Consider the following 8,410-nt stretch of genomic DNA (forward strand, 5'->3'; position numbering starts at 1 on the left):
TAGAACAAAACAAAACAAGTTTTTCCAGTTTGTGACCCATTTTTAATCACACTGACCTCTCTACCAAAGTCACAGCTAACATTGAATTCTATGGTTATTAAGCGTCAATAGCATCAACAAGCTGGAACACTTCCAGTATAGTTTGGGATGCTTCTAGCAGGAATATCAAACTCAATTGGAGTATTGTGAAATTGGAGGCAGAGTTAAGGTTTATAAAATATCATTTGCATGAACACCATGGGATGGTAAAGATTGGAATAGGGATGAGCATTTTAATCTAATTTCAAATGGTTTATAATTCAGGACTACTGATATGTTCACGTGTGTGCTAAAAAAAAGGCTGCATTCATATATGGTTAAATGAAGAGTATCCATCCATCCATCCATCCATTCTCTTTTACCTGCTTCTTCCATACTGGTGCCCATATCCAGCTGTTACTGTGCAAGAGGCGAGGGACACTCTGGACTGGTCAGAGTCATAGAGGTTTTATAGTCATTTCTATGTACAAGAACATATTGAAACTAGAAAGTTCCTGAAGAAACTTTGATGGAGACTGCCTATTTATTATTAAATTATTATTAATAATAAATATTAATATGGACGATTATTAAAATTGATAATTAATATTAATTATTAATTGTCAATATTAATAATAGTAATATATTGTTAATGTATATTATTAAAATATTATTAATAATGAATATTAAGAATATTCATAATAATTAATATTACATATTAAATATTAATATTAATAATTATTAATATTAAAATAGATAATTACAAGCATAATACATAATGCTAATTATTATTACTAATTAAAATTAATAATAATAGGTGATAATAGGTAATAATAGGTGTTTTCCATGCATTGCATAATGCCCTGCCTTGCTTGCATGTTGAACCAAAATGGCTCCATTCATTACTCAGTTTCTGTGAAGAGTTTTCTCCTCTTCATTTCGTAAGGGAAATTTGGCATCTTTGTTAGCAAAATATGTTGCAATGGTAACTGTGAATGCCAGTAAAAGTAATTGCACACTTCCCGGAGCCCGGTCGGTCATGTTGATGTAACTTTTGTGAGGGTCCACGCTGCGGTTCGGGCCGCATTAAAGTTGAAAAAGATACGCTTTTCAGGTGTAGAATAATAAGTGGGCAGTCACCAACTAGTTCCTGGAGTTGGTGAAATATTGCGTCTTTGTTTGCAAATTACGTCACCATGGTAACTCAAAATGCCAATAAAAGTAATAGCACACATCACAGGGCCGAACCAGTCGTTTTGATATAACTTTTGTGGGGGTAGACGCTGTGGTTCAGGCCGCATTAACAGAGATAGAAATGTTGACACAATTCCGAGGTGTAGAATAATATGGGCCTGCCATCCCCAATGAAACAGTTTTCCTTCAGGATCACGGTGCAACGCAAAACATAGCGTGCATAACAAAACCACACACAGTGCAGGTACGCACCAGAACAATAAATACAAACGGGCCTATAATAAATGCAAAAAGACATCTAACCTACAAGCAAGTAATTAAGAGACAAGACTAGAGACCCGTGCTGATTAGCACATGTGTAGGTGGTACATGAGGTAGAAACCTGTTCTGGTATGTGGTTAGCAGCACAAAGTTTTACTATTTTTATAGCAGCAGAGGTAAAAACTGTGTAAGGTGCAAAAATGCTAAACTTGTGCAGATTGCAAAAAGGTGCAAGTAAAGAAGTCACAAACAGCACAACACAGTAGTTGTGTGTATTTAGGTTGTGTGTGTCAGAGTCCATCTTGAATAGTCTACAGACTTTAGACTACACAAACTTTTGTTTAAATACTGAAACGTCATTTTAAGATATGGTGTAATTTTGTGTCTTTAATATATTTAATGTGAGGCTTCAGTGTTAATAAAGCTGTTGAATCAACAAGGTGTTTTGATTGTTAGGCGTCATTAAGATTGTGCTGAATGGAATGAATTGCATCAGTGTGATGCATTTTGATTAATGTGGTTTATTACATAAGCATAAATGACATGCAATTCAAAGAAATGTATGCTATTTATTTTGTATAGGTAACCTGATTATTATGCAATTGAAACAATATGGTATGGTATAAAGTTTATTCATTTTAAAAATACAAAACAGTTTCATAACTATATAAAAAAAATACAGGAGATTTAAAATGAAAGGCAGCAGAAAGAAGAAAAATCTTATAATCTAATATACTTTATTTATTTGAAATACACACACTTGTTATTATTAATTTAGAGTAATTATACGTTATTAATACTGAATACATAAACCTGATTGTTATGCATTTAAAAGAAATAGGTTTTATTACACGAATGAATATGCATCTTGTAAGATTTATTAGATGGGTTTGTGTTAAAATGATCTGAAAAAAGTAAATGGGAATTGGTCATTAGTAAAATTACATGAAGCTTAAACGTTAGGGTTAAATATTTCTGTGAGTGTACCTTGAGTGTGTGTGTCAGTCCATCATGAATGTGTCCGAGTCCATTTTGTGTGTTTGTTTATGGTCTCCAGTCCATCACAGGGACACATGGAGACAAACAACCATTCACTCTCTCACTCACACCTAGAGACAATTTAGAGTTACCAATCAGTCTAACATGCATGATTTTAGTCTGTGGGAGGAAACTGGAGTACCTGGAGGAAACCCACACATGCATGGAGAGAACATGCAAACTCCACCCAGAAAGGGCCCGGGCCGGATTATTGTGGTTAATGTCTTGTCAGGTTTCACTCCCTTTATGTTTTCATGTTCAGTTTGGTTTGTAGTGTTTATCTCTGTTCCTGGGGTTTTATTAGACTGTTCTTTGTGCTCACTTTGTTTTGTTGCCTCCCTGTGTTTTCCCCTGCCTGTCATCTGTGCAGAGCAAAGATACGTAATTGAAGATACAGAGCTGAATGTCTGAAAATGAAAACAGTTCAACGACACCAAATAAAAACAAGTACTGAATTTACAAGGGGAAGGTGAAAACTGGGAAGCAGAGCTTTTGTCTTGTTTTCTTTTCTTTTGGTGATGAATGATCTGAAGAGTGACCAAGAAGAGGAAAGTGGTTCCTTTTAGTGACAGGTGGTTCCAGAGATAAAACAGCAGCTGCTGAAAATGCACCATGGTTTGAAGACCAGGGGCATAATAAAGTCTAGAAGACCAGGAAATCCAAAGAGTTTAGGTAAGTTTCTCTGGACTGAAAATATGTACAAAAATATTTTGTTAGTTCTCCTTAGAACTGACAAAGGATTAAAGGCTGGAGGTTTATTTACCCAAGTGAACCAAATGCTCCAGTGTCGGCTTCTGGAGAAATGTCTGCTTAAAGTGGTGGTGTGGTTGTCGACTCATCAGCTGCAGCTGAGTCCAGTTGGCTCCAGCTGTCATTCAGGAGCTGCAAGGAGGGGGATCAGTGGCACAGAACAGAACAAACTGGAATCCTCACAGTGCCACCACTCCACTTCCACAGTACTTTTCCAGTCAGCCTGCCGCACCCAGTCTCACCTGTTGCTTTTTTTTCACATCTACTGTCTCTCTTCTCATCAGTCCCAGTCCTTTTAGCCTCACAGATTCACCTCATCACTTGAGCATTGTTGTGATTTCACGCCATAGTGAGCCTTTTTTAAATTAAAAGTATTCAACTTATATTTAATAAAGTGATTTTGTATAGTTGTATGTGGAATAACTTGAAAGAAAGCGGACAAAAAAAGCTCTGCAGAGAGTGGTGAAGGCTGCACAGAAGTCTGTTGGAGTCAGCCTCCCCACCTTCACAGACATCTACACCTCCAGATGCAGGAAGAGGGCCACCTGCATCATGAAGGACCCCACTCACCCAGCACACACACCTTTTGCCCCGCTCCCCTCAGGAAGGAGGTTGAGGAGCGTTAAGTGTAGAACCACTAGACTGAGGAACAGCTTCTACCCTGAAGCTGTTAGACTCATGAATCTCTAACCAGAATAATCACTGTGAAAAAAATAAAATAAAATCACTGTAATGCCACCTTAATGGATGATATGTGACTTATCCATGCTGCTGATTATCCATGCTGCTGATCTCATGCTACTGTATTCAGTCATACTCATCTGCTCATCACAGACTCATGTTCAGGCTGCTGTTATTTCACCATATTGTTTTAAATTATTAGTGTTTAGCGTATTTCTTAGATATTTTAGTGTACTGTTTAGCGTTTGGTTAGCATATCTTAGTGTATATTTTAGTTATATCTTAGATCCTTATATACTGTTTCTTTTTATACTTTTTATTTTTGCTATTTTTGGGTGTAACTGGGTCCCTAATTATACAATTATTTTAAGCTTCTTGTGGTTAATCTCCATTCTTGGGTTGTACCTCATGAAACTGTCACTGAGAGCCTTATAGACACAGTCTGCTAACACTGCTAGTCTGGGATATTTGTATTCCTTCCTTTTCACCACGCCAATGACTGATAATATGTTCTGATAGTCAAATTGTTGCTAACCCCTGACCACAGTTTCAACTACGCAATATTTTAAAAATAAACAACAATGGCAGAAACTGATTTCACTTCACGTCCAGCAATTTATTTGTGCGTGTGTGCAGGAGGAGTGGGTAAGTCATTGGTGTTGTGTTGAAAATAGCACACTGTCCAAAATGTTCTTAGAAACAACATGGTGTCATGCTTATCAAAATGATGATTACATCATTTTTAAAAATTTATTAATTTTGATGACTCTTCAAATTTGATTACTGTATTTTCCACTGTACACGTCGCACGGCCCTATAAGTCGCATCCGTCCGAAAATGTCTAATAAAGTGGAAAAATCCATAAATTTGTCACTTCACCGTATACATCTATTATGGGTCACCGCTGACAACCTGGAAATGTGGGCCGGTGTTATGACTACCAAATGGCGGCCGCAGGAGCGTGCACGGGAGGACTTTAACAAGAATTTAACAAGATTAACACTTAAAAACTGTTTTTTTCTTGAAATTATAGTAAAGGTGTGTCTCAGTTGAACTTTTACTTAATAAATGCACTTCAATGGTCAAATTCACTGCATTTCGCCGGGGCGGCGCAGCAAAATGAAGCTGATTTGACGGTTGTTAGGCAAACTGGACAAAGGTGGCAATCTTTGGCAAGCTGATTGAGTCATTAATAGCCACTTTTACCTATTACATGACAAAATGGCATGCCATACAACTTGAGTGCCATCTAGAGGCTGAAAATGGTAGTGTTCAATATTTTCAGTCAGAATGAAAGAAAACAGTCATATCTCAGCCAAAAAATGTTTTATAAATATGGGAAAAAAAACATGAATATGTCGCTTTGGCGTATAAGTCACAGGGCATGCAAATTATGCAAACAAACGCGACTTATAGGGTGAAAAATATGGTAAAATAAAATAATTTTTCATGCTGAGATTGGAGTGGTTTCACAATGGCAGCAATCCGAATGGGTCTTGGCTCCTCTCGGACTAACCATAAGTTTATCAGTCCATTCAGAATTAAACTCTACTTCATAAAAACAATGTCTTTTTCTAAACAATAATAGAAAAAAATCCAACATTTTTTGCATAGTTTTTAGGGGTACGGATAAGTCCATTCTACCCTTTCACTTACTCAAATCGTCACCATTCCCACTGATTGTGCGACTTGCAAATATTAACAGCGCAGTTTTTCCTGGAGCAAATCGGCTCCTGTTGTGAATTGATGCTTTGTGCTCGGCTTTCTTGTGCTAAAACTAATCTAGCTGACTTTCATAACTAGTATAATCTGATTAGCGATCCCGCACAAAACAGTGTGGCAGAGATCAGAAACCTCTTGCTGAGAAACACCACTGCTCTGACTGGAAACATTCCCCCAGCGAGGAGGAGATTATACCTTCTGCTGCCTCACTGGAAAACACAGAGGCTCTGAAGATTATTGCTAATTATCAAATCTTTTCCCTCATTTTGTTTGTTGATGTGTCTATTTTTAAACATTTTAACGGTGCATTCATTACTTGTATCAATTTAATGTTCACCTATAATCTGGAGGGAAAAAAAAACTTTGGAGTCTAAAAGTTAAAGTCTTTATTAAAATCAAATACAGGAATTTTATACCATTTGTTTAAGCTCAGGGATTTCCTCACAAAAGTCTGATTTCTCGTTGCGCTGTAAGTGCCTCATCCTTTTTTTTTAGCCTCCAATTGACTAATGTTTATGTTTCAGCTAACTCTGACATGTGGTGCGTTTCTCCTGCAGCCACCGCAGAGGAAGGGTCCTCCTCGGTTTGTTTGGGTTAGACAGCAGAGGAATGAGGGGAGGGGAGGACACTGGGAGGTGAGTGCATGATGACAGAGGAAAAGGGGGTGTGAGGGAGCTTGGACAATGCTCTTTGAATTTTAAAATAGGGAATAGAAAAGGGCAAAGTTGGACTCTGAAGAGGAGGGGGTGGGGGGGAAGCAGAAAAAGTGGATAAGAAGGGAAAACAGAGCATGGGCATGAGGAGGGAGGGGTGAGCCAAAGAGGGGGAGGATAATTGGAGGGAGGTTTGAATGCAGAGGGGAGTAAGGAGAAGGAAAAGGATGGGAAAGACAGAGAGGTGGAAAGAGGAGGAGGAAGGCAGGGACCCTGGGGTTAAATTCCTACAGTGCAGCCAGCCTGGTGCTGCCCTGCTGCCCAAATGTAAATAGTGAGCAGAGACGTGGACTGACAGCCCGTCACAGAGGCTCAGCGGACTGAGACAAACATGGAGCTGAGTTTCACAACAATAACACGGGTGAAGACAGATAACAAGAAGCAAGAAAACTGAAACGTCGGGTAGAAGAACGGCCTGTCGTGCTTCCAGAATGACAACATTTTTAACTTCTTGTCTCTAACGTCATCTGTTGTTTTTTTTCTTTTATTAACATAAACCTGCACTCTTTCTATTTAGTCGTGTTTATTGTAGCGGACATTGTGTATGCAGATCAATACAGTACAGCTTATTCCTTTAGTCCTTTGTCTTACGCAAAAGAACAAGACAGCAAGAACAAAACTAGCATCCCTACTGTCTGCTGACTTTTAGACTGACATCATTGTATGATGAGAAATCATGGAGAAATAACCATTTTTGTTAAACCTTGTGTGCACTCTCATGCATATATCTCATGAGCTATTAGAGTATATGTTGTGAATGACTGTCAGCTACTGCCTCACCAAAACTAAACCCAGTTTCTGTAAAATTCACAGAGTTTCAGTCATTTCTGCAGGCTGAGGTTGACTATCTGTGGCAGCCATCATGAATTGTATTGACTGTAAAAGCTACTTTACATGTGCACCCACTGATTACATTTATTAGATGTTCATGAGGCATTTTGACAAACATGCAAACATAGGCAACTACATTATCACCCAGCTTTCGAGGTGGTGATATTACCATGTAAAATGATTCAGTCCAGAGACTTTCAGGTCAGATTCCATCACACAGTCATTCAAATCTAAACATGATACAGTAAAGGACAGATATTTAAAAAGTCATCTTTATAAGGAAATCACCCTTAAAATAAGCAAGAAAAACAACTTTTTTTTAAAAACAAACTTCTTTATTTATTGCTGTAAAAGAAAATAATTGATGTATTTGACAAACCTGACACAGAGAAGTTGGACACTTAGTTGTGTTTGTCCATGTGACAAATGTACACATACTGAACAACATAACAGACACATCAGAGGCTAACCCAACAGGCCAACACCATCAGCTCCACCCACACACTGTGGGCTCCATCTAGTGGCAGATAGAAGTCATTACACATAGCAGCAGTTGAATGAGACAGTCTTATTGAGAGGAGATGAGTAAAAAATACTATATAATTTGAAACAGTTTAGCTCTCTTCTGATAACATTTCACATTGTGAACAAAATAGCCTATAATAAATTATTTAAAATTAATTAGGCTACAGTTAAAAGAATAAATAACAAAAGTCCTGCTTAGACAATAATGACAAAAAAGATTTAGTCTTCTGAGAATACTCGTCCAGTCTCACAGGATGAAAAAAAAAACCCATGAATATATTATAGTTTACAGTAACTGATACAACTCAAGTACGAATAATAAATAAGAAGCTGTCCTCAGACAGAACACATCACTTCTGCAGATTTTTATAAAGTAGAAGTTTCAAATACATTGATCGTTTTCCCCAAAAAGTTTACATTTCACAAATACAGCAGTATGTGCATGTGAATTATTTCTAAAAACATTAAAAACACTTGCGGATGTGATTTTAGATGGACAAAATGTCAAAGACAAAAACAGAAACATCAGAGAAGAGAACTGTTTCATAAATTTTACGGAAATGAAAGCAGACTTCTCACAGCCTCTTTATTTCTGAGGAAGGAGAAATTACTCTTAAAAAAAGAATAATTTTACTTTAAGTATCACAAAAAACTCTGTCTCGCTCTCTCTCTCTCTC

Source organism: Nematolebias whitei, chromosome 6, assembly GCF_014905685.2.
Source record: "Nematolebias whitei isolate Nwh7 chromosome 6, NemWhi1, whole genome shotgun sequence".
NCBI lineage: Eukaryota > Metazoa > Chordata > Actinopteri > Cyprinodontiformes > Rivulidae > Nematolebias > Nematolebias whitei.